This window comes from Amblyomma maculatum, chromosome 4 (genome assembly GCF_055883805.1).
Source record: "Amblyomma maculatum isolate TAMU_Amacu chromosome 4, ASM5588380v1, whole genome shotgun sequence".
Lineage (NCBI taxonomy): Eukaryota > Metazoa > Arthropoda > Arachnida > Ixodida > Ixodidae > Amblyomma > Amblyomma maculatum.
In genome coordinates, this window is record NC_139347.1 from 169,340,824 (window position 1) to 169,366,284 (window position 25,461).

Sequence of the window (25,461 nt, forward strand, 5' to 3'; positions counted from 1 at the left end):
ATGGCTGTTCACGAACACGGTGGTCAATTTAAAGACAGCAGATGCGCATCAGTGATTATTTTTGGCCATAGAAATATTTAGTTCTCGTTTCTTACGTAGCACACAATGTTTCGGCTGCATACGACATACCACAAGAAGACGCTGAGGTATAAGTTGGACGCACTTCAGGGAGTGCGTCTCGTACACGCGCATGCGAAACGGAAATTTTTGTATCATGTCAGGAAAAAAAAGTTCAAAAACGCTTGCTCCTACTGAATTTCCTTACTCATGCAACAATCACCAGGGTTCTTCATTCTTTCTTATTTTAGTATTTTGGTTTTTATATTGCGCAAATTAAAGTGATTGCGAAAGCCCAAGCGCTTTATTCAGCTACGGGAAAAAATTAGGTGGTAGTGGTAATTTTAGCCGTAACTGAGATTATGTCGCGGCCATGTCCGAACCTGGAAGTGAGAAAAATTCCCTTCGCGTACACTACCGCTCTTGGTTGCACTGATAAAAACTGCTTGGTGCTTTCACCTCTAACTGCCCTGCTATTCACTTAAAGAGACACGCAATGCTGGAAAAAGTTCTCAAATGTTAAATGCAAACCTTCGATCACATGACATTATTAGAACGTTAAATGTGGGGAGAAATCACAGGCTGCAAATAACATAATTGTTATAACCATCTTCATTTTGAAAGCAAGGATGCTATTGCAACAACTAAGAAGGTTTTGTAGTTTTCTAATTTGATGTTTATTCTGCATCGCTATGAATGCATGACCTTTCTATAGCTACGATGAAACACGCCCAGCATGAAGTTTTGCAATGAAGAACATCTCTGTACTCATTTTAGGTTTTCCACCTGGAATGAAAGATGAGATTGCGACCACGTGTTGGAAACCATCCCGTTGAAATGATACAAAGCAACTCTGGCCGACCTTTCACTTCTTAAAGTCTGTATTTTCTCTTTACTTATTTCATTCTTAGGTATATAATGTTCCGACGAGAAAAAAGAGCGAGCTATCGAGCGGCACGAGTGAAGCTGTCTCAGGGCGGACGTGACGCATCAGGTAAATACATAATTCGGGCGCTAGTGCCATTCCACTTCAGGAGCAGATGGGGCCATCGCTAATCTACCAAAACGTAAGCGGACGTAATAATTCAGGACTTGTTTGTTGCTGAAATGTTCCTTCCTCCTAAAAGAAGCAAATGGTGCACGTCGCTTTAGCCCAAGGATGTGGTACATTTGTCAGGTCCATTATAAATAAACTGTCATCTTTTGAGCTTACGTCTCTTATACAGCCTTCTATATGCTATGTACCGGAGATGACAGTTGTTTTAATGACCATATATGATTAATTGCCTTTCTATATGTGGCCGCTATGCTCCAGGTCATAGATCAGTGTTCTCAAACATGCGGTTTGAGGAGTTACACGCTTCAGCCCAATACTTGAAAAATGTCAGCTGTTCTTTAGAAAGCAGATGTCAGTCTTACTATTCAGCTTTCAGTTTTACTTTATTCAATTATACAACTTTTCTCACAAGACTAATTTTCCAACTAAAATCGCATAAAAGGCCTCTTGTGCTGACGGTACGCGCTCTTTGTGAAAATGACGAGACATTGGCTCTGTAAACAGCGTCCATTTCAGACGGACGTTAGCCGTCTTCGAGAGTTAGACACCGGACAACCTGCCCTAACGGTCATTTCCTTATGCAGACTTTTTCTTTTCATAATCGTCATGAATATGACTATATCTACTGCAGGGCGAAGGTCTCTCCCTTATTTCTCCAATTAACCCGGTTCTGTGCTAGCTGCATCCACTTGACCCCTGCGAACGTCTTAACCTCATCCGCCCACCTAACTTTCTGCCGCACCATTCCGTTCCCTTTTCTTCCCTTGGAATCCTTGGAATAGACCTCTGGGTTGTCCTCAACTTAAGTAGAACCCCCTTGGTTAGCCTCCACGTTTCAGCCCCATAGGTGAGTACCGGTAACATTCAACTGTTGTATACTTTCCTCTTGAGCAATACCGGTAAACTGCTAGTAATAATCTGCGAGCGCTTGCCAAATGCGCTCCATCCCTATCTTATTCTTCTTGTTATTTCCGTTTCATTGTCCGGATCTGCGGTTACTACCTGTCCTAAGTAGACATAATCGCCTAATACTTCCAGTACTTCGCTACCTAATGTAAACTGCTGTTCCTTCCCCAGGCTGTTGAACATTACCTTAGTCTTCTGCATATTGATTTGTAAGTCTACCTTTCCACTTCTCCTGTCTAGGTCATCAATCATTATTTGCAGTTTATCTCCCGAGTTGCTTAGCAAGGCAATGGCATCAGCAAATCGCAGATTACTGAGGTATTATCCATCTACCCTTATCCCTAACTATTTCCATTCCAAGTCTCTGAATACTTCCTCTGAGCAAGCTGTGAATAGTACTGGGGAGATTGTGTCTCCTTGCCTAACACGTACTTTCTTTATGGGAATTTTGTTACTTTCGTTATGCAGAACTATGGTTGGTCTGCAGCCACTATATATATCTTCCAGCACTTTGACGTACGGCTCGTCTACCCCCTGATTTCGCAATGCCTGCATCACAGCCGAGGTTTCAACTTAGTCAACTGCTTTTTCGTTATCAATGAATGCCATGTATAAGGTCTGATTATATTCCGAGCAATTTGATATCATCTGATTGATGGTATGGATATGATCGATAGTAGAGTACCATTTCCGAAAACCTGCTTCCTTTGCTTGATTGCAGTCTGACTTTGTCCTGATTCTATTAGCGATTACCTTAGTAAATACCTTATACGCAACAGAGAGTAAGCTGATTGGTCTGTAAATTTTGTAAGGTCCTTAGAGTTCCCTTTCTTGTGAATGAGGATAATGTTTGCATTCTTCTATGGTTCCGGTACTGTCGATGACACCGGGCACTGCGTATACAGAGTGGCCAGTTTTTCTAGCACGATATCCCCCCCCCATCCCCCCCGTCCTTCAACAAATTTGTAGTTATCTGATCTTCTCCAGCTGATTTCCCCCTTTTCATAGTTTCTAACGTCTTTCTTGACCTCGTCCTTCGTCACTGGTGGAACGTGTGACTGCTTTTCCCTACCGCCAATCTCATTATGGTCCTGACTACTTTGGGTACTGTAGAGATCTGTATAGAACTCCTCGGCTACTTTGACTATCTTGTCCATATTCGTGATGACGTTGTTCGCCTTGTCCCATATCGCATACATCTGCTTTTTGCCTATGACCAATTTCTTCTTTAACACTTTATAGCTTCCCCCGTACTTTACAGCATGCTCAATTTTCTCTATGGTATACTTCCTTATATCGGCCACCTTGCGCGTATTGATTATTTTTGATATCTCTGCCAATCCAATCAGGTCTGTTGAATTGGAAGCTTTCATACTCTGGCGTTTCTTAACCCAATCTTTTGCCTCCTTAGACAGCTTACAGGTATCCTCTCTAACTATCCTACCGCCTACTTCTAGAGCGCACTCAGTAATGATATCTCTGAAATGTTTCTTCATTGCTTCTAGGGTAATGTCGCCATCCGCAGTTAGAGCTGAATATCTATTCTGTAGCGAGATCCTGAACTCTTCTGCCCTCCACCTTACCGCTAATTTGTTGATGGGTTTCTTTCCTTCTAATCTGTTGCGTTCCTTCTTCAGATTTAGGCTAATTCGGGACCTCACCATCCTGTGGTCACTGCATCGCACTTTCCAGATTACCTCTACATCTTGCATAATGGCGGGGGTTGAACACAGTCTGAAGTCAATTTCATTTTTAGTCTCCCCATTAGTACTTTTCCATGTCCATTTGCGGTTCTACAGTTTGCTGAAGAAGGTATTCATGATTCTGAAGTTATTGTGCTCTGCAAACTCAACTAGTAACTCCCCCCTGCTATTCCTAGTACCAACGCCATAGTCACCTACTGCCTGGTCTCCTGCCTGCTTTTTCCCTACCTTGGCATTGAAGTCGCCTATTAGTACAGTATACTGCGTCTTTACTCTTCGCATTGCCGATTATACATCTTCGTAGACGCTTTCAACTGCCTGGTCATCAAAACTACATGTAGGTGCATAGGCCTGTACAACCTTCAGTTTATACCGCTTCATCATCATCATCAGCCTGATTATACCCACTGCAGGGCGAAGGCCTCTCCCATATTTCTCCACTTAACCCGGTTCTGTGCTAGCTGCATCCACTTGACCCCTGCGAACTTCTTAATCTCATCCGCCCACCTAACTTTCTGCCGCCTCCTGCTACGCCCCCTACCGCTTATTAAGCCTAATTACGATGCCTGCAACCCTCTCATTAATGCTATAGAATTCATCTATATTACCCGCTATATACTTATTGACAAGGAAACCTACACCTAGTTGTCGCGTCTCTGGTAAACCTCGATGCATGCCCATCCTTCAGAACAGTATAGGCCTCATTCGGCCTCCTAGCCTCACTAATCCCTATGACATCCCACTTCATACCGCCTAGTTCCTCTAACTGCACTGCTAAACTAGCTTCACTAGCTAGGATTCTAGCGTTGAACGTTGCCTGGGTCAGTTTCCAATGGCGGCCTGTCAAGCGGAGCCAGGAATTCTTAGCACCTTCTGCTGCGTCACAGGTCTGACCGCCGCCGTGGTCAGTTGTTCCGCAGCCGCTGGTGACGGAGGGCTGGGGTTTTATGGAACTAATCATGAGAGGCTGCGGCCAACTACAGCACCAGGGTGGCCATCTCCTGTTCTGGTGAGGGAGTGCGTTGCCAGAGAGGTGTTCACCGGCATCAGGGCGCACCCCAAACCTGTTTATGCAATTCCATCGACGCGCGGATTTTTTTTTAATCCGGTGGATAATTGCGTGGCACCGGGATTTGAGCCCCGGTCCTCTTGCATGCGAGGCGAATGTTCCACCGCTACGCCACCGCTGCACATTTTCTTTTGGTGATAGGTAACGGTAGTATTAGCTCTTGTGCCTTTTCAGTAGACGTCTCAGAGCCGTACACGCCGCTTTTCCTTCCTACAAAGAACGGAGGAGTGTGCCTAACGGCTAACGCTGCCCTAGGTCACGCCGTTGTTAGCCGTTTCATCTTGATCATCCTTCATGTTTCATACAGCGATGCCATGCTCTCTTCATCTTCGTATTTGCTCTCTGGCTCGCGTGCTACAAATATCGGTGCGAAGGGTGTCTTGATGTGGTTTTTAAAGATGTTAGCGCTGTACACTCATGACATGATTTACCTGTGCTTTTGCTTTTTTTCGCCCCTCCTCCCAGTGGTCACGTGGTCTGCGTTTTGGATTATATTGTGCTTCGGTTTCCTAGGACTAAACAGTTGGTAGTCAGTGCCCGTCCTGTAGTTTTGTGTTCCTTTATCCCCGTTTTTTTTGCGCTGGTCTTTTTAGGGGCTAATATTATAACATTGCTCGCATCGACATCAATGTAGCCAAGTAATTAAAAAATCCAGGCTCGGAATAAAGAACACAAACGAGGTCTTGAACAAATTTTCAATGCAGTTTCATGATCTATGGTGAAAAAAAGTAAAGAGGGGTGATCATTTCACGTTATGTAAATGGGCAAGGAATTTAGTTCCAGCGCTTTAAATTGCAAACACGGACGATGGTGTTGAGTCACCCTTAAGTATACTGTAGGCAAGTCGTATTTCGCGTGATCTGCTAAGCAAATCGGCAAAGTATTTACCATTTAGAATCATTAAGAAAGGAATTAGTTACCCACAAGGCCCGTCAATGATCTACACGTGCATTCGATCTGTTTTTGTTAAAGCGTCACTCGCACGATTTGGGGCCGGAAATGCTGCCGAGGTCGCGCTCGTTGATGGAATAGGGGTTTGAGGATAGCAGAGCCAAAGCAAAAGGAGATGAGGTGTCGAACATGTTTTGCAGACTGCCGCCTGCAAATTCAGAATGGCACATAAAGAGCCTTAATCTTTAGGAAGACACACTTCAGTAATACAGGATTATGCTTGAATGTGAGCCTTAATGAGCATGCAAACTGTGCGAGCAATGGCGACATTTCGAGAACATTAGATCACCTCAGTCTAAAAGGTCTCGAAATCAAGGACGGTTACACACTCGTTATTCTCAGACAAGTTTCTGTTTGTTCACTGGGATCGAATGATGCACGGTCTGCACAACTAAGAACTCTTTTTTTTTACCATTACTGTGTCCTGTGCTACCCTTTTTACTAGTTCTAATTAATCCAGAGAAAGAAAACGAAACAAAATGAGCCAGAGCGAAACGACTCATAAAATGCTCAGTCTATTGGCTTGCCGGGGTTTTGGAGATTTTAGGAGACCTTTAAACGTTTCATTACAACTTGAGAGTGCGATACACTGCCACTAACAACTATTATGCTTCTGTCTAACTTGTCGACATACTGTTTTTTTGCAGGATAAGAAAAGCTGCCTTAGAAAATAAGTAGCGCAGCTCCGAACAAGTGGACATGACTGTATTTTTGAGAATAATAAACCTAGGAGGAATTACGATGGCCGCCTTCATTCTACTTGGTACGTGTATGAACGCATGATTTCCCCAAGCAGCACACCAGCATTGGTCCAACAATGGTTCATCACTGGAAAAGAATGGCATCAATATTGGACTGATATTGGCATTTGGGCATTTTACTACATTCTCCATTCTTGGCCCATCTTTCGTTCCAAGATTGGTCCAGTGTTCAACCAAGCTGGAACCACCAATGTAGGCACAATATTAGACTTTCCATTCATGCACCATGATTCTTGCCAATACTGTCCAGCATTATACCATCATTGTATTACCAATATTTGTTTAATACCAGCTATTCCATTGATGGCCCATTGTCAATGCCAATATCATACCAATGGTTAGCCATTGCAGGTGCACTGGCTACTCCATTCATGCCGCATATTGTCGATACCAATATTAATCGAATGGTTTATGGGTACACCGGCTACTCCATTCATGTACCATTGATGATGTCAAGATTACACATTTTGTGGCACTGTCTGTGCAGGCCATAAAATGCAGCCTTTTTCATTCTAGCCATATTCGTGACAGCACATCGAACTTGCTGGGACAATAATGGCCTTTCAAATAGGAATGGCCATAATAATTCAAATTGTCGCTCATGAGCAACCAGTAGATATTCACAAAACAAGGGCATGGTTCACAAAGAGATAATATTTATTGCAATTGTTACTATAGACGGCAGTTGTTACTAGCCAGCGCTGAGGGCACACACAGCCGCAGTTAGCAGGGCAGTGGCAGGGTTGGTCAGGGCAGGGCGGGCTCTCGGGAAGTGGAAGGGCCAGGGAGCTGGAGGGCACACTCATAGGCGTAGTGAGGGGGCTGACCCTGCAATTGCATTCACAGGTGGCATGCCTGGTTCGCCAGGGGAGGTTTCAGCAAAACGCCTTTTTCTTCCACCCGCCCTTTCACAGGAACCAGGCAGCCACCTGCGAATAAATGTGTATGCCTCCAAATCGTCCACCCCAACTTTTTCGCAAAAGGCACCTGCACAAAAACAATGAGGAAACAAAATTTACAACACTATTACGAGGCATATAAAATCGCGTGCATTATTTTAGGAAGATGTAGAAAATTCCGGAATTCATGTACCGAAATTCATGGTCAATGAGAAACACTATACTGATGAGTTCCAGATTAGTTTCAGCTGCCTTGGGTTTATTAGGATGAAAGACGTACATACATTGCATAGCATGTGCCTTGTTGCATTTTGATCGCCTCTACAGCAATACGGCTGAGACAGCCAGTGTTTCATCCCACACTAGGAATTAGTGCTTGATTGTCGGCTGTCTCCGCATATGACTGGCGCGCTAGTTTTTTGCCGCTCCTACGCTTTCGGCGATGTGCAAACAGTTTATACTAAATATCGTTACCAAGAGAATGTTCGGCGACCATTTGCATTTTTTTTAAATGGCTAGATATAATATACACAAGCGATCTAAGCCCATGACTGCTGCACTGGCCGCTGGTTAGCTGATATACGCTTTTGACTGGTTTTGTGGGTAGTTCACTTAAACGGGAGCTCGCTTAAACGGGTAGCTCACAGGTGCATCATTTTTACACATATACTGCTTGTCCAAGCAAATTTGATCCAAGGGATAAAAAAAAAAACATTTCGCAGGCAGGCAAAGGAAACCAGATACATATTGCTGGAAGCTACCTTGAGCGCCACAGAAAAGGTTTTGTTTGGAATCCTTAATTGACATTATTTACCTAAATTACTGATTATTGACTTACACAATAAATGGTGTTGCTACTTTGAAGAGTACCGGCACAAACCACGTTTGATTATTTGCGATAAAGAACCCTCACGTCTGCATTTTGAACGCCAGATACAGTAGGAAACCACGAAAATACAAAAATCAGATTCCTGGACAATACAATTGAGGACTTGGCTTGGCTCGACAGCCCTATGTAGCGTTAGACCTACAAGTTGCCTATGGTTTCTTCGTCCGCGCCAGCACATTCGTCCAGCAAGACTGTATTTGTATTTTACAGCTAAAAAATACTGTTCTACTCATTTGTATTCTTACCGCTTTGTAGTCATTATCCGCATTGCAAAGTTCGGCGCGCTCATTGTAACTCGAGCCTTCATGTGCGCCAAAGGGTCGACGCGAAGCAACCATCGCCAGCATATCACCCTTACTCATGCATGGGGCTAGCCATCATAGCGGCAGGTTGTTTTGTCCGCTCAAAATCATGTTGTGAGCAGCACAATCGAGGTGCGCGAATGGGCTGGTAACGGTATCTACATAACCCGGAATTTATCTGCAGCTGGAAAAAAAGGTACACATGAGGTTTCTAACCGCAAATATTGAAACAGGGGTTTCCGAATGTGCTCACCGACTCTAAGTCCTGCTTATTGTCTAAAGTGAATATTTAGTACTTGAAGCGAATAACCTCACTTCGCTACGTACACAATAAAAATTTTCTGCGCTGTCCTAAGTGGCTGCCAGCAATTCGCCACCGGTTTCCATCGTCTGTTTCTAATGGTTTATTTATAACCCTTGGCTCAAGATATGGGGCGCAGCAGGTGTGATGTAGCTTGAATAAAACCTGCAAGAGATTATATATATGGGTAGATTTGTAAGGTTTACAGATTTCACTTACAAATTCTACGGGAATCGCGTCACTGCGGCCTTTCTTTGAGACGTAATAGCGCTATATTCGTGGCTAAAATAAAGTACTCAACGTATTAATTAAGCTTAGCAATTGCAGCTGTAACAGAAAGTGAGGGCCGGCGACAGCTAAGGTGTGCCTAGCTTTCAAATTTTCTTAGATGACACAACCGTTCGAAATATGGAATATTAAAAAAAACCCTTGATATTGGCTTTCTCACAGCGTATTATGGGTGCCTTAGTTTAGAAACATAATCCAGGTCCCATGGCCATCTTTCGTTTCCAATGAAATTCTTATATGTGGTGGGCGAATATCTAGACACAAAAGAATTAACTTTAGTTTTTCAAGATACGCGTAGTTCCCTCGAAAAAAAAAAATTGTGTGGTATATCTCTAGAGGTAGAAAACGCTGTTTTTTCCATTTCAAAATGTTGCAAGTTTGGATACCATGATTTTGTCATCTAATATGTTTTACTCACTAAATATATGCAGGTTTTACATTTACAAACACTATTAGTAACCTGTTTTGTTTTTGCAGTTGAGTTATTAAAAAATCGCAAACTTTGCTTCAGGAGCGTTATGCTGCAAAAGTATTATTCATTTTTAACCTTATGTACTGGCATATGATGCATTAGGTTGGTTGCACTAAATATGTTTTCACTTCCTGACGCATGTTCTTAATTCCAGGCAGTATCTGGAGCTCCAGACCACTAGGTGTGTTCTCCACAACGGATCAAAATTGCTCAGAATTCGAAAACAGCAGTAAAGGGCAAATTTGCTGCAATTAAAAAAAAGATCATCTTCGATTTTCATTCAAATCCCTCTCAAAAATCTTCAGTACCTCAAAAATATCGCGGACTGAAAAGTGTTGCGCTATACTGTTTAAAAATATAACACTAAATATTAAACCGAGTGCTCGTGCTGATAATGGCCAAATTCAGCCTTCATTCTTGCAAAATCCAATAATATCTTGGCACGGAAACTATTTCTCTACATTATCTAGGTTCCATTCTTTATTTATGAAAAAATTTGAAGCTCTAGATTTGTGTGTGTTTCTGCATATTATTTTGAAATTGGACAAAAGTAAGAAAATGTTAAAATAAGGAAAACTGATTAGAATTGAAGAAACGGCCGCAACATCAATTTTTATCAAAATCTGTGGAAACAATGCAAAGTATGTTATTACTATGAGTCAGTAAATATATTGAATTCTGCAAAATGTAATATTAGAAATATAAAAATGCCTGTTTTTGTTCTATAGATGTGCTTATATGGCTCCCCCTTATGGAGTAGGCATCAAAACTTCAAGTTAGTATTTGCTGAATTTAGTTACATTCTACCTTAAGTAAAATTTAAAACCTTGTCAGCGCTTATACATCCTTTTTCTGCTTCTGGGCAAATAGCTTAAAATGGTATTGATTCACTATTTCTGTCAATTTCATGGCAGAACGCAAGTGAAGGCTGAACTTTTTCTCTGTCCTGCATTCTTTTTTATTGCTAGGTGCAATAGTATTCAATCTAGTTTATTAATATATTATTCCATTTCTTAGCTTTGACCACCACTAACAATACCATATTTTTGAAGATGATTTTTCAATGTGTAAGTTTTATAATTACAATCATAAGCAAATCGCTTTCCAGCGTAATAATTTTGGTGGCGTTACAGAGAACACACATAGCAGGTTAGAGTCTCCAAATTCTGCCTTAAATTAACAATATGACCTGCGTAATAAACACAGAATGTTTTAGTGCAAACGACGTAACGCATCACGTCAGTATGTAAGGTTGAACATTAACATTTTTGTAGCGCGTTGTTCTTGAAGCAAAGTTTGCGATTTTTTACTAAATCAACTGCATCAATGAAACACACTTTTAATACTTCTTATACAAGTAAATGTTACGCAAATGCGGTGAGTAAAAAGCAATGAATGACAAAATTTTACGCAACCAGCCGGCCTCCAAACTTGCAACTTTTTGAAACGACAAAAACGGCGTTTTCCAGCTTTAGTGATAGGCGCTTTTTTTTTTCGAGAATACTATGCCACATCTGGCAAACCTAAGGGTCATTCCTTTGTGTCGAGACATTAGCCCACTACATATGAAAATTTAATTTAAAAAAATGGTCATGGCACCACGATTACTGTTCCTGTCCGAAGACATCCATATTTGTTTTCATTTCGTCTCTTCAAACAGGCTGGTTTAGCAAATGCGGTGAATAAAAATATCATCGCATATATTAAAGATTTTCGCGCTATATGTTATAGCTAAAGCTACCTATATTGTCACAACTGTCATACATTATTTGTAGCTGAAACATCACAAATGGGATTCGATTGCAAATTGTTCGCTAGTTAAATAGACGTACGAGATGACACACGTATACTTTGTAGAATACAATTTAGGAAAGAGCAGATACAAACTACAGGCGAATAATGCTATGATATGGAGCATACGTATTACTCCGCTTAACAGCAAAAAAATCAACTTTTAACATATTATTATATATTCGACAAACTATTGGATGCTCACATAGGAACACAATTAATGAGCTCATCCACGCATATAATGTCTATTGGCATTAGATTTGTGGATGACTTCGTTTTATTCCAATTCGTGCGTCACTCAAAATAATTGAGCGAGAAAAAAGTTAATGTCTACACAATGTTCAGTGAGTATACCACAAATTATACTAAGGTGCCTCATATATGTCACATCACCTAGCAAGTGAAATGGGATAACAGAAGTAATCAGACTCTAAGCCTGATCAGCATTTCGCTTTTGCGCCATCTTTGTAAGTTTTTAGGCAGGCATTTCTACTGATTATCCTCTTCTTTATACCCCTGCCACCCACAGGACACAAATCTTCTGGGGGTACCGAACTGTTGGTTTTCGCACCAGTGATACAACTTAATCGATCCATTTATACGTAGAAAACACTCTCGATGCGCACCTAAAAAAAATGAAAGCATGTATGTGTAGGCGAAATCATTCACCGGCAATTTAATAATATGATTTGAACAATAAAATCAAAGGATCACACTCGAAGTAACAAAAAAGTGGTGGAGAGATAGGAATTGAAGCAATGAAAGGCGGTTGCTTTCTGCAAAAAGCCAATAGCAAGAGGTCCACCGTCTATAAGAATAGGCAATAAAAATAAGGCATATTTAAAGGTGCATGCAGCAGTTACAGTGATGCAGTGCTACCTTTTTTTAGGCAGGCTTTTCCGCTGATTTTCTTCTTCTTCATTGCCCTTCCAACCACAGGACACACATCTTCTGGGGGTTGTCGGTTTTCGCACCAGTGATACAACTCAATCGATCCATTTCTACGTAGAAAACGCTCCCGATGCGCATCTAAAAAAATGAAAGCATGTATGTGCAGGCTAAATCATTCACACATGATAAAACAATATGATTTGAACAATGAAATCAAATGATCACACCCAGAGCAACAAGAAAGTGGTGGAGAGACAGAAATTGAAGCAATGAAAGACGGTTGCTTACTGAACAAAGCCTATAGCAAGAGGTCCTGCGTCTATAAGAATAGGCAATAAATTAAGGCACGTTTATAGGTGCATGCAGCAGTTAAAGCGATGCAGTGTTACCTTTCTTTTTCACTGCAGTGATTGGTATAAATATTAGAGCAATTGCTAGGCATCTCACGTAACCCCATTGAAAACTTCATCCAAGGTACCGAGGAGCAGTGGCGTGTTATTTGCAGCTGTTAACGGAAAGACAGGCTATCCTATGAGTGCATGCGCATTTCCTCCTTTTTGTACCTTGAATAAAAGCGACTGAACAGTGAGTGTTGCAAGAGGTGCAGCGTCGCTAGGAATGGGGAACAAAATTAAGTTTTAGTAAACAGAGGTACAAAAAGAAGCAAATATGCCTGCAATAATAGCATGATGGCCTACCTTTCGATCAACAGCTGTAAACAACCTGTCACTGCCAGTCGGTTCTTTAGATAGGCTTATCAATGCCAGAGCTTAAACCTAAGAGCAATATGAGTAATATTTATTGCGGTCACGGCCGTAAGCAATTCTAGCGCAACACTCCATTACTGTAACTATTCAACAGTCCATTTATACATATCGTTCATTAAAGAACCATGCACATCATATTAAGTTGCTCTTTTCTACTCCCAAATGATTTCCTATAGAATTAGAATACGTGGATCGCTGCTTCGGTTTCAACATTCTTGCACGATGGCTATGGCGTGCACTTCATGCATACGGTACGGTACGTGAGGTACAAAGAGCTGTAATTGCCGAACAGGCGGACCAGACGGCCTGTCCCATTTCGCCTGAAAGTGCGCGCCGTGATCGAGCGCTTCGCGAGCAACATATTTCGGACGATATGGTTGCCTCATACCGGCCGTCAATGTTTTGTACAATGTGTCCCGCGTGCACGTTGTTTACTTTGCAGTGACAGGGACGCAGTGCACACACGGCTTTAGTGCCTTTTTGTTTGTATTGTTATTTTCCCCCGCCTTCGAAGCGCGTCTGCGAAATCGCTCTCCTATTGTCGCCGCTTTCTGATAACGCCCTCAACTGAAGGCGCGTGCTCAGAAGGGGGGCGTCGATTTAAAAAAATTTGAAAAGGGGCTCACTTGCGCTGTTCACGGCTTTCAATTCCTCAATATGATATTAACCATTATAAAAGTGGAGGTTCATTATGACTTGATTATAGCCTAATCATCAAGCGGCATCACGCACACAATGTCCGCCCCACTGTAAAATTCGCTTGCACAGACGGCACGGACAGTTTTCAAAACTTCGTCTGTACATCTGAAAACAAAAAACTGCCCTTAACTCTTCACAAAATCCAAAAACTGTGTGAACATGGCTTCCTGCGCGCAGAAGAGAGGCTGTCAAAAATATATGTACAAAGCCGGGCGCATAGTATCTGGTTACTAATTGATTGCGGCGCGCTGCACAGTCAAAAAACTTCGCAAATGGCTGCCTGCAGTGTTCTGTCACGTGTTGGTGGCATACACACCTGTTACGCACGGCTCCTCTATTTTCGGCGCAAATGCTATTCATATCGCAGCCAGCAAATAAGTCCACGCACTTGGTTGCATGTAACCCGGACGAAAATTCGCTTAGTTCTTGAAGTCATGCTTCGCGCAGTTGTTTCGAGGAGAATACGGAAAGAGAACATTTGGGACTGGCGGGAGATTATATAGAACCAATTATGAAGCAATGGCATGCTGCAAAGATATATACTCACGGTCTAAGATGACGGCGTTCACTGAGTCCGATAATGCCGATGGCATTCCGCCATTGCTGTAATCCGTACTCCGGCGACATATCACAGCTCAGCTATTCACTGATATGTAGCAAGCACAAACTGGAGCACATGGACATGTATACGCGCAAGAGAAAATTATGCACAGCGCAATGAAAAAGAAAATTAATGAGGGAAGAAATTAAAGAAAGGTTTAAGAAGCGGTCACAAGTCTTGTAGCGTCTTCAACAAGCTCTGAAATGAACGCTTCGGGAGGAGGCCGCACAGCAGCGCAGCTGGGGATGCTTTCTGTTGTGTCTTGCACATAGACGCGTAGGCGAGGGGCAACAGCGAACCGCTCAACCAGTGCGCGATTCCCGCCGCGGTGTTGTGTTCGCATGGGCTGCGCGTGGGAACGAAGGACCAACGACCCTCTCAACATTCCGTTCCTCCCAGCCCTCTTCTGCTTGCACCAGCCAGCCGTGACTTCGGACCGTGCCGATGAGCGGCCGCCAGCGCGCACCGCTCGAGTCGAGTTCTAAAAAATAGTTTTGTTTTGTGTGTTCGCAAACGCATTGTTTCTTCAAGCCAACCACGTACATAACATTTTCTAAAAAAAATATAAAGCTTCCTCATCTACCATCCACATTGTTGCGTAAATCCATACAGTTGGTGCATCGACAAATGCGTGCGTCATCTTTCCCCTCCCGTTCGCCACCTATGATCGAACAAAGGATGGTCGTTCGACCTTTTATATTTACTTCAAAATATTATATATTGTTGCGCGATGACTGATTAATAATGTCGAAGAGGCGGAGTTCCGAGCTTCACTTCTATTCTGGCCAACTTTGGTTATAGATTAATCAAATTATGCTCAAGTTATCTAGCTGAAAATTATCTGACTAAATATATAGTTTTTATTTGTATTCAGTTGTTCGCTTTTCAGGTATGAGTAGATGTTTTTATAAAAATTCTCAACATCGGCCCAGGAAATGAAAATTTCCTAATTTGCAGGCCTTTATTTCAGAAAAGGTTCATGGTAGAGCAGCAATAATTCCACAATATGTTTTCAGCATAATTGTAAGCAAACAGCTAAAACTCATATTTTTATGACATTTGAATACAAAGATACGATCGCGCTAATTTACAGAAAAGAGCGAATATTGAAAATTTTTAGAAAAAAAAAACAGTTTTAAGATTGTTCAAACTTTTTCCACCCATTCTACACTACCTCAGCTTTCAAAACCATTAAAAAACACCTTGCATAATTTTGTAGCGCAAGTAATTATGGCCACTTCGATAAAGCCTTTGTCCAATTATAGCGCACCGTGCAGTTCTGAAGATTCTACGGAATTTGTGAATTGTTCAAGGTTTTTAAATTTTGGCATATAATTTTGTAACAGGGAGAAATATATTTACAAAAGAGGATTAAATATATATACATTGAGGAACAGCCAAGGAGCCAGGCTACGAGGGCCCCCGTTCGACGCACTTCTTTTTCTTAATCTTCCACAAACGAGCGCGCCACTTCGTCCTCATCATTCTCCAGCTATAACAATATTTCTTCGGTCATGTTTTGTCTCGACTTCGCGAATCGACGATGACAGACATAGCAATGAATGATTCAGAATCAATTTTGTGCGCGTCGAGGTTCTGATGCGTTGTGGCATCAGGCAACACACAGACGTTTTTCGCAATCACCTTCACCTTAACGCGGATTGCACAAAAAGACGATAACGTTCAATGAGCAAGCAACGTATTCCAAATCATTTTAGTAGAATGAAAGAATTGGAAAGGGCATGGAAAACTGCCTCATTAAAACAATGTTTCTGGGCTGCATTCGTTTTTTCGAATGACTCGACAGCGCACATTATTTTCATTCCTGTACAGTTTTTTTATTCCTTTGCCACCGCCTAGCGCGGCTGGAATGGTCAAACTCTAAACTAATAGGTGGAACAAACTATTTTTGTTGTTTATTGCCGATATATATGTTGTGCGCCATATAAATGTACCGGGGCCTTCATGCTCGCAGTCTGCGCGAAAAACTGTCATTTTTTTACCACCGTGTGAATGCCCAAAACTAAAATGGTAACCTCGCGAGTCTTTCGGCTTTTCATTTTCATGAAAGTGATTGCCAGTGATTGCGTCCAGAAAGTACACACATCATATTCGGTCCTTTCTCCAGGTAAACAGACGGTGCTGCGCGTAGTTCCTTATGGATAATACAAAAGCACTAGAACAAAAACATCGCTGAGAAAATGGTCATTTGTTCCTTCAACTTGAGGCAACGTTTCCCTTCTCGGCAATGAAAACTCTACCTTCTAATCACTAATATAATGTCACATGATCATGCTATGGCGACACGGTTTCGTTTTGTATGCGCGTTCTCACTGACAACTGGATTTGTACTAGAGGTTAAGTAGATGCAGGGATGTAATCGGCGTCCAATACAGGCATATTGGTCGTGAGTGCTAGCCGGCCTGGGGTATACATATGTGGTCGCACGGTCGTGCTATCATCAGATATAATTGTGCGACAAACGTATGCGCCTGCGACAAAATCTGCATGCATGCCAATAGCCTAAAATCGTAAACACATTTAGCTGACCCCCAAAAATGCGCCGCATATGAGCGCACCGAACAGACGAATCCAGACAGCTGCAGCGGTACGTGCTTGAATGCGTTATAGTAATTGTCGTCCCGTACGTGGTCCGAACGATCGGCTGAAATGTTGTCGGAATTAAATGCCGCGGTTTGGCGTCCAGCGCACGTGTATTCAACCATAAAAATGTAGAATTTGTTTTGATTGAATGGTCAACGGAGAATATTCAGTTCGGTAGCCCATTAAAGCTGCGTTTTTAGGATGGCAATGACAATCGGGAGATCAGGGTGCAAACTGGTCCATCGTGGGCAGTTTTCATACAGGGATAGCTAATATTGGAAAAACACAAGACAAATTGGTCCATTACAGCCAGTTTAAACAAAAAGCGGGACGGTCAACGTCGGAAGAACACAGGACACCTTGTTCCATTGTAGCCAGTTTTAAAAACTGAACGGGCAACGCCGAAAGAACACAGGACAGCATGGTCCATTGTAGCCAGTTTTAAAAAAGGAATGGCCAACGACGGCGGAACATAGGACAACTTGGTCCATTGTAGCCAGCTTTAAAAAACTGAACATCCAATACTGGAAGAACAGAGGATAACATTGTCCATTGTAGCCATGTTTAAAAACCGGAACCTCCAATGCTGGAACAACACAGGACAACTTGGTCCATTGTAGCCAGTTTTAAAAAACGGAAAACCCAACGACGGAGGAACGCAGGACAACTTGGCCCATTATAGCCAGTTTTAAAACCCGGTGCGGCCATATTGGAGAAACAATGGCAATCTCGGTCCAATATAGACATTCTATATGTACGGCAGCGCCAATATCGGGAACTCACTGTACATCTTGGCCCAAGCTAGCCAGTGCTGGCTACTGGCAGTGCCAACACTGGGTAAGCATTGGCTAGCCTGGGCCATTGTTGGACATGGTGTTGACTGGCATGTCCTATGTTGGGAGCATGCTGGTTAGGCTGGCCCACTGTGGGGCCACTGTTTGCCATCGTACTTACAACATTGGCCCAATGCTTTGTGCTGCCTGGGTCGAAGCAACGCAACATACCACATTTTAGTCGTCTCTGTATTTTTGAGAGTGATGAACCTAGGTGGAATTACAATGGTCGCCTGTATTTTACTTGCTACGTGTATGAACGGCATGATTTCGATGCAACACAACCTACCACATTTTAGTCGTCTCTGTATATTTAAGAATGATGAACCTAGGTGGAATTACAATGGTCGCCTGTATTTTACTTGATACGTGTATGAACGGCATGATTTCGAAGCAACGCAACATACCACATTTTAGTCGTCTCTGTATTTTTGAGAGTGATGAACCTAGGTGGAATTACAATGGTCGCCTGTATTTTACTTGCTACGTGTATGAACGGCATGATTTCGATGCAACACAACCTACCACATTTTAGTCGTCTCTGTATATTTAAGAATGATGAACCTAGGTGGAATTACAATGGTCGCCTGTATTTTACTTGATACATGTATGAACGGCATGATTTCGATGCAACACAACCTACCACATTTTAGTCGTCTCTGTATTTTTAAGAATGATGAACCTAGGTGGAATTACAATGGTCGCCTGTATTTTACTTGCTACGTGTATGAACGGCATGATTTCGATGCAACACAACCTACCACATTTTAGTCGTCTCTGTATTTTTAAGAATGATGAACCTAGGTGGAATTACAATGGTCGCCTGTATTTTACTTGCTACGTGTATGAACGGCATGATTTCGATGCAACACAACCTACCACATTTTAGTCGTCTCTGTATTTTTAAGAATGATGAACCTAGGTGGAATTAAAAGGGTCGCCTGTATTTTACTTGCTACGGGTATGAACGGCATGATTTCGATGCAACACAACCTACCACATTTTAGTCGTCTCTGTATTTTTAAGAATGATGAACCTAGGTGGAATTACAATGGTCGCCTGTATTTTACTTGCTACGTGTATGAATGGCATGATTTCGATGCAACACAACCTACCACATTTTAGTCGTCTCTGTATATTTAAGAATGATGAACCTAGGTGGAATTACAATGGTCGCCTGTATTTTACTTGCTACGTGTATGAACGGCATGATTTCGATGCAACACAACCTACCACATTTTAGTCGTCTCTGTATTTTTAAGAATGATGAACCTAGGTGGAATTACGATGGTCGCCTGCATTTTACTTGCTACGTGTATGAACGGCATGATTTCGATGCAACACAACCTACCACATTTTAGTCGTCTCTGTATTTTTAAGAATGATGAACCTAGGTGGAATTACAATGGTCGCCTGTATTTTACTTGCTACGTGTATGAACGGCATGATTTCGATGCAACACAACCTACCACATTTTAGTCGTCTCTGTATTTTTAAGAAAGATGAACCTAGGTAAAACTACAATGGTCGCCTGTATTTTACTTGCTACGTGTATGAACGGCATGATTTCGATGCAACACAACCTACCACATTTTAGTCGTCTCTGTATTTTTAATGATGAACCTAGGTGGAATTACAATGGTCGCCTGTATTTTACTTGCTACGTGTATGAACGGCATGATTTCGATGCAACACAACCTACCACATTTTAGTCGTCTCTGTATTTTTAAGAATGATGAACCTAGGTGGAATTACAATGGTCGCCTGTATTTTACTTGCTACGTGTATGAACGGCATGATTTCGATGCAACACAACCTACCACATTTTAGTCGTCTCTGTATTTTTAAGAATGATGAACCTAGGTGGAACTACAATGGTCGCCTGTATTTTACTTGCTACGTGTATGAACGGCATGATTTCGATGCAACACAACCTACCACATTTTAGTCGTCTCTGTATATTTAAGAATGATGAACCTAGGTGGAATTACAATGGTCGCCTGTATTTTACTTGCTACGTGTATGAACGGCATGATTTCGATGCAACACAACCTACCACATTTTAGTCGTCTCTGTATTTTTAAGAATGATGAACCTAGGTGGAATTACAATGGTCGCCTGTATTTTACTTGCTACGTGTATGAACGGCATGATTTCGATGCAACACAACCTACCACATTTTAGTCGTCTCTGTATTTTTAAGAATGATGAACCTAGGTGGAACTACAATGGTCGCCTGTATTTTACTTGCTACGTGTATGAACGGCATGATTTCGATGCAACACAACCTACCACATTTTAGTCGTCTCTGTATTTTTAAGAATGATGAACCTAGGTGGAATTACAATGGTCGCCTGTATTTTACTTGCTACGTGTATGAACGGCATGATTTCGATGCAACACAACCTACCACACTTTAGTCGTCTCTGTATTTTTAAGAATGATGAACCTAGGTGGAATTACAATGGTCGCCTGTATTTTACTTGCTACGTGTATGAACGGCATGATTTCGATGCAACACAACCTACCACATTTTAGTCGTCTCTGTATTTTTAAGAATGATGAACCTAGGTGGAACTACAATGGTCGCCTGTATTTTACTTGCTACGTGTATGAACGGCATGATTTCGATGCAACACAACCTACCACATTTTAGTCGTCTCTGTATTTTTAAGAATGATGAACCTAGGTGGAATTACAATGGTCGCCTGTATTTTACTTGCTACGTGTATGAACGGCATGATTTCGATGCAACACAACCTACCACATTTTAGTCGTCTCTGTATTTTTAAGAATGATGAACCTAGGTGGAATTACAATGGTCGCCTGTATTTTACTTGCTACGTGTATGAACGGCATGATTTCGATGCAACACAACCTACCACATTTTAGTCGTCTCTGTATTTTTAAGAATGATGAACCTAGGTGGAATTACAATGGTCGCCTGTATTTTACTTGCTACGTGTATGAACGGCATGATTTCGATGCAACACAACCTACCACATTTTAGTCGTCTCTGTATTTTTAAGAATGATGAACCTAGGTGGAATTACGATGGTCGCCTGCATTTTACTTGCTACGTGTATGAACGACATGATTTCGATGGAACACAACCTACCACATTTTAGTCGTCTCTGTATTTTTAAGAATGATGAACCTAGGTGGAATTACAATGGTCGCCTGTATTTTACTTGCTACGTGTATGAACGGCATGATTTCGATGCAACACAACCTACCACATTTTAGTCGTCTCTGTATTTTTAAGAATGATGAACCTAGGTGGAATTACAATGGTCGCCTGTATTTTACTTGCTACGTGTATGAACGGCATGATTTCGATGCAACACAACCTACCACATTTTAGTCGTCTCTGTATTTTTAAGAATGATGAACCTAGGTGGAACTACAATGGTCGCCTGTATTTTACTTGCTACGTGTATGAACGGCATGATTTCGATGCAACACAACCTACCACATTTTAGTCGTCTCTGTATTTTTAAGAATGATGAACCTAGGTGGAATTACAATGGTCGCCTGTATTTTACTTGCTACGTGTATGAACGGCATGATTTCGATGCAACACAACCTACCACATTTTAGTCGTCTCTGTATTTTTAAGAATGATGAACCTAGGTGGAATTACAATGGTCGCCTGTATTTTACTTGCTACGTGTATGAACGGCATGATTTCGATGCAACACAACCTACCACATTTTAGTCGTCTCTGTATTTTTAAGAATGATGAACCTAGGTGGAATTACAATGGTCGCCTGTATTTTACTTGCTACGTGTATGAACGGCATGATTTCGATGCAACACAACCTACCACATTTTAGTCGTCTCTGTATTTTTAAGAATGATGAACCTAGGTGGAATTACAATGGTCGCCTGTATTTTACTTGCTACGTGTATGAACGGCATGATTTCGATGCAACACAACCTACCACATTTTAGTCGTCTCTGTATTTTTAAGAATGATGAACCTAGGTGGAATTACGATGGTCGCCTGTATTTTACTTGCTACGTGTATGAACGGCATGATTTCGATGCAACACAACCTACCACATTTTAGTCGTCTCTGTATTTTTAAGAATGATGAACCTAGGTGGAATTACAATGGTCGCCTGTATTTTACTTGCTACGTGTATGAACGGCATGATTTCGATGCAACACAACCTACCACATTTTAGTCGTCTCTGTATTTTTAAGAATGATGAACCTAGGTGGAATTACGATGGTCGCCTGCATTTTACTTGCTACGTGTATGAACGACATGATTTCGATGGAACACAACCTACCACATTTTAGTCGTCTCTGTATTTTTAAGAATGATGAACCTAGGTGGAATTACAATGGTCGCCTGTATTTTACTTGCTACGTGTATGAACGGCATGATTTCGATGCAACACAACCTACCACACTTTAGTCGTCTCTGTATTTTTAAGAATGATGAACCTAGGTGGAATTACAATGGTCGCCTGTATTTTACTTGCTACGTGTATGAACGGCATGATTTCGATGCAACACAACCTACCACATTTTAGTCGTCTCTGTATTTTTAAGAATGATGAACCTAGGTGGAACTACAATGGTCGCCTGTATTTTACTTGCTACGTGTATGAACGGCATGATTTCGATGCAACACAACCTACCACATTTTAGTCGTCTCTGTATTTTTAAGAATGATGAACCTAGGTGGAATTACAATGGTCGCCTGTATTTTACTTGCTACGTGTATGAACGGCATGATTTCGATGCAACACAACCTACCACATTTTAGTCGTCTCTGTATTTTTAAGAATGATGAACCTAGGTGGAATTACAATGGTCGCCTGTATTTTACTTGCTACGTGTATGAACGGCATGATTTCGATGCAACACAACCTACCACATTTTAGTCGTCTCTGTATTTTTAAGAATGATGAACCTAGGTGGAATTACAATGGTCGCCTGTATTTTACTTGCTACGTGTATGAACGGCATGATTTCGATGCAACACAACCTACCACATTTTAGTCGTCTCTGTATTTTTAAGAATGATGAACCTAGGTGGAATTACAATGGTCGCCTGTATTTTACTTGCTACGTGTATGAACGGCATGATTTCGATGCAACACAACCTACCACATTTTAGTCGTCTCTGTATTTTTAAGAATGATGAACCTAGGTGGAATTACGATGGTCGCCTGCATTTTACTTGCTACGTGTATGAACGACATGATTTCGATGGAACACAACCTACCACATTTTAGTCGTCTCTGTATTTTTAAGAATGATGAACCTAGGTGGAATTACAATGGTCGCCTGTATTTTACTTGCTACGTGTATGAACGGCATGATTTCGATGCAACACAACCTACCACATTTTAGTCGTCTCTGTATTTTTAAGAATGATGAACCTAGGTGGAATTACAATGGTCGCCTGTATTTTACTTGCTACGTGTATGAACGGCATGATTTCGATGCAACACAACCTACCACATTTTAGTCGTCTCTGTATTTTTAAGAGTGATGAACCTAGGTGGAACTACAATGGTCGCCTGTATTTTACTTGCTACGTGTATGAACGGCATGATTTCGATGCAACACAACCTACCACATTTTAGTCGTCTCTGTATTTTTAAGAATGATGAACCTAGGTGGAATTACAATGGTCGCCTGTATTTTACTTGCTACGTGTATGAACGGCATGATTTCGATGCAACACAACCTACCACATTTTAGTCGTCTCTGTATTTTTAAGAATGATGAACCTAGGTGGAATTACAATGGTCGCCTGTATTTTACTTGCTACGTGTATGAACGGCATGATTTCGATGCAACACAACCTACCACATTTTAGTCGTCTCTGTATTTTTAAGAATGATGAACCTAGGTGGAATTACAATGGTCGCCTGTATTTTACTTGCTACGTGTATGAACGGCATGATTTCGATGCAACACAACCTACCACATTTTGGTCGTCGCTGTCTTCATTGCTATCCTTCTTCCAAGGAAATAGAATTTCTATAATAGATGGAAACCGTAAAGGTAACGGAATTGACTCGGCAAGTGTGCCTCATTAATATGCATCGATGTTTGCATGATAACTGGAAGGTTAGAGAGTCGATACTGGGTGATCCTCTGTAATTCAGTTTTAATAAATGTAAACTCACTGTTTAGTAATGCAGATTTTCGTAAGCGCTACTCGATAGTACACTATTTTCATACTATGATACAAGGGATAGAGAAATTTGCTTAATAGAGCCGGCTCCTATATGTAGTGATCATAGGAAACGTAAACAAAAATACGTGATTCCGTCTGAACCTCTCCAATCATGAAAGCAATGCGAAATAAGACTGTAAAAGAGGCATATGCAAAGATACAAGATCATATCTAGCTGTAGCGGCTGCGAATCTATAATATTACTTCTTGAATAAAAACTGTTTTAAAGAAGAAGACATGTACGCGATCGTTACAATACTGTTCACTGCGTGTTTACAGGCGGTATTGATCGACCTGGATAGAGACCACATGAGGTAAGATTTAATAGAAACTGTCATAACAAACAGCGAATGCTGATGTTATGACATGTAACTACTAGGTACCTGCGGACACTAACGGGAAAGTATGATCAATGATTCAGATAGGCGAAGCACCAATGGGGGTTCTGAAAATCGCAACGCAGTAAATAATGTTCGCAAAGCCAACTAAAGTTACCGCTCTTTTTGGAAGGAGGAATAGAGCAACAGCTATCGGGACCATTTAAGCTCCGCCTTTATGGGTGTGGTGCGATAGCGTAAACGACCAGTCGACATATAAAGCCCGCTTTAACTAAGCCATATCAATATGTCGGCCTAGCGTAGGTGTAGCGTGGCTGGTTAAGCATCCAGGAGCTTTGGAAGATTGATTCTTATTCTGACTTCTCACCTCAAGTAAGTTACTGGAGTCTTCAGCTTCTCCTAACTGCCTGATATAGTGTGTTCCTGTTAAGTTGCAAAACCATCAAAGAATCAGTGCCTGGCCATAGAAGCTGCCAGCTACTACCTACCAGCGCCATTCGCACCGCTTTTCGCTCACAATGCCAACGACGTATTTTCTGAGTAACGGGACCTTCAACGAAACACTGGTAGATGGGGTAAGAACGATGTAAGGGTGGCCAGAGGGGTTTAAGTGGATGCGATCAGAGTTGTACCATGTGTACAGTTACACTTGAGGCCTCCCAGGACTGCAACCATCCACAGAACGCCCTTTTTACCCCTTTCCCACATATTTATTTCATTTTGAGTGTACGAGGGAAATCGGAGGGGATCTCGAAAGGAACTGAAGCGAAGAGTCTGGCTCTTGCTTAAATAGATCTCTGCTCCGGACTGTTAAGCGTAGTTCTCGAAGGTGCAAAGGGGTCGTGAACGGCGCAAGTTGGTAGTATCCATTTTGTTGTGGCACCACAAGAACAAAGAGTCAGGTCTCGAAGGTGGCCTGGAGCTCCGACACTGTGGGTGTCACTCACGATGATGGACATTCCATGTCAGCCGAGACAGCGGCCGTTTATCTGGCTGCCATTGGAGGGCCGCGGATACGCAGGTTGGAAGCAGCGCACCGCAAGAGCACGTTCATTGACAGGACGGACAACTCAAGAG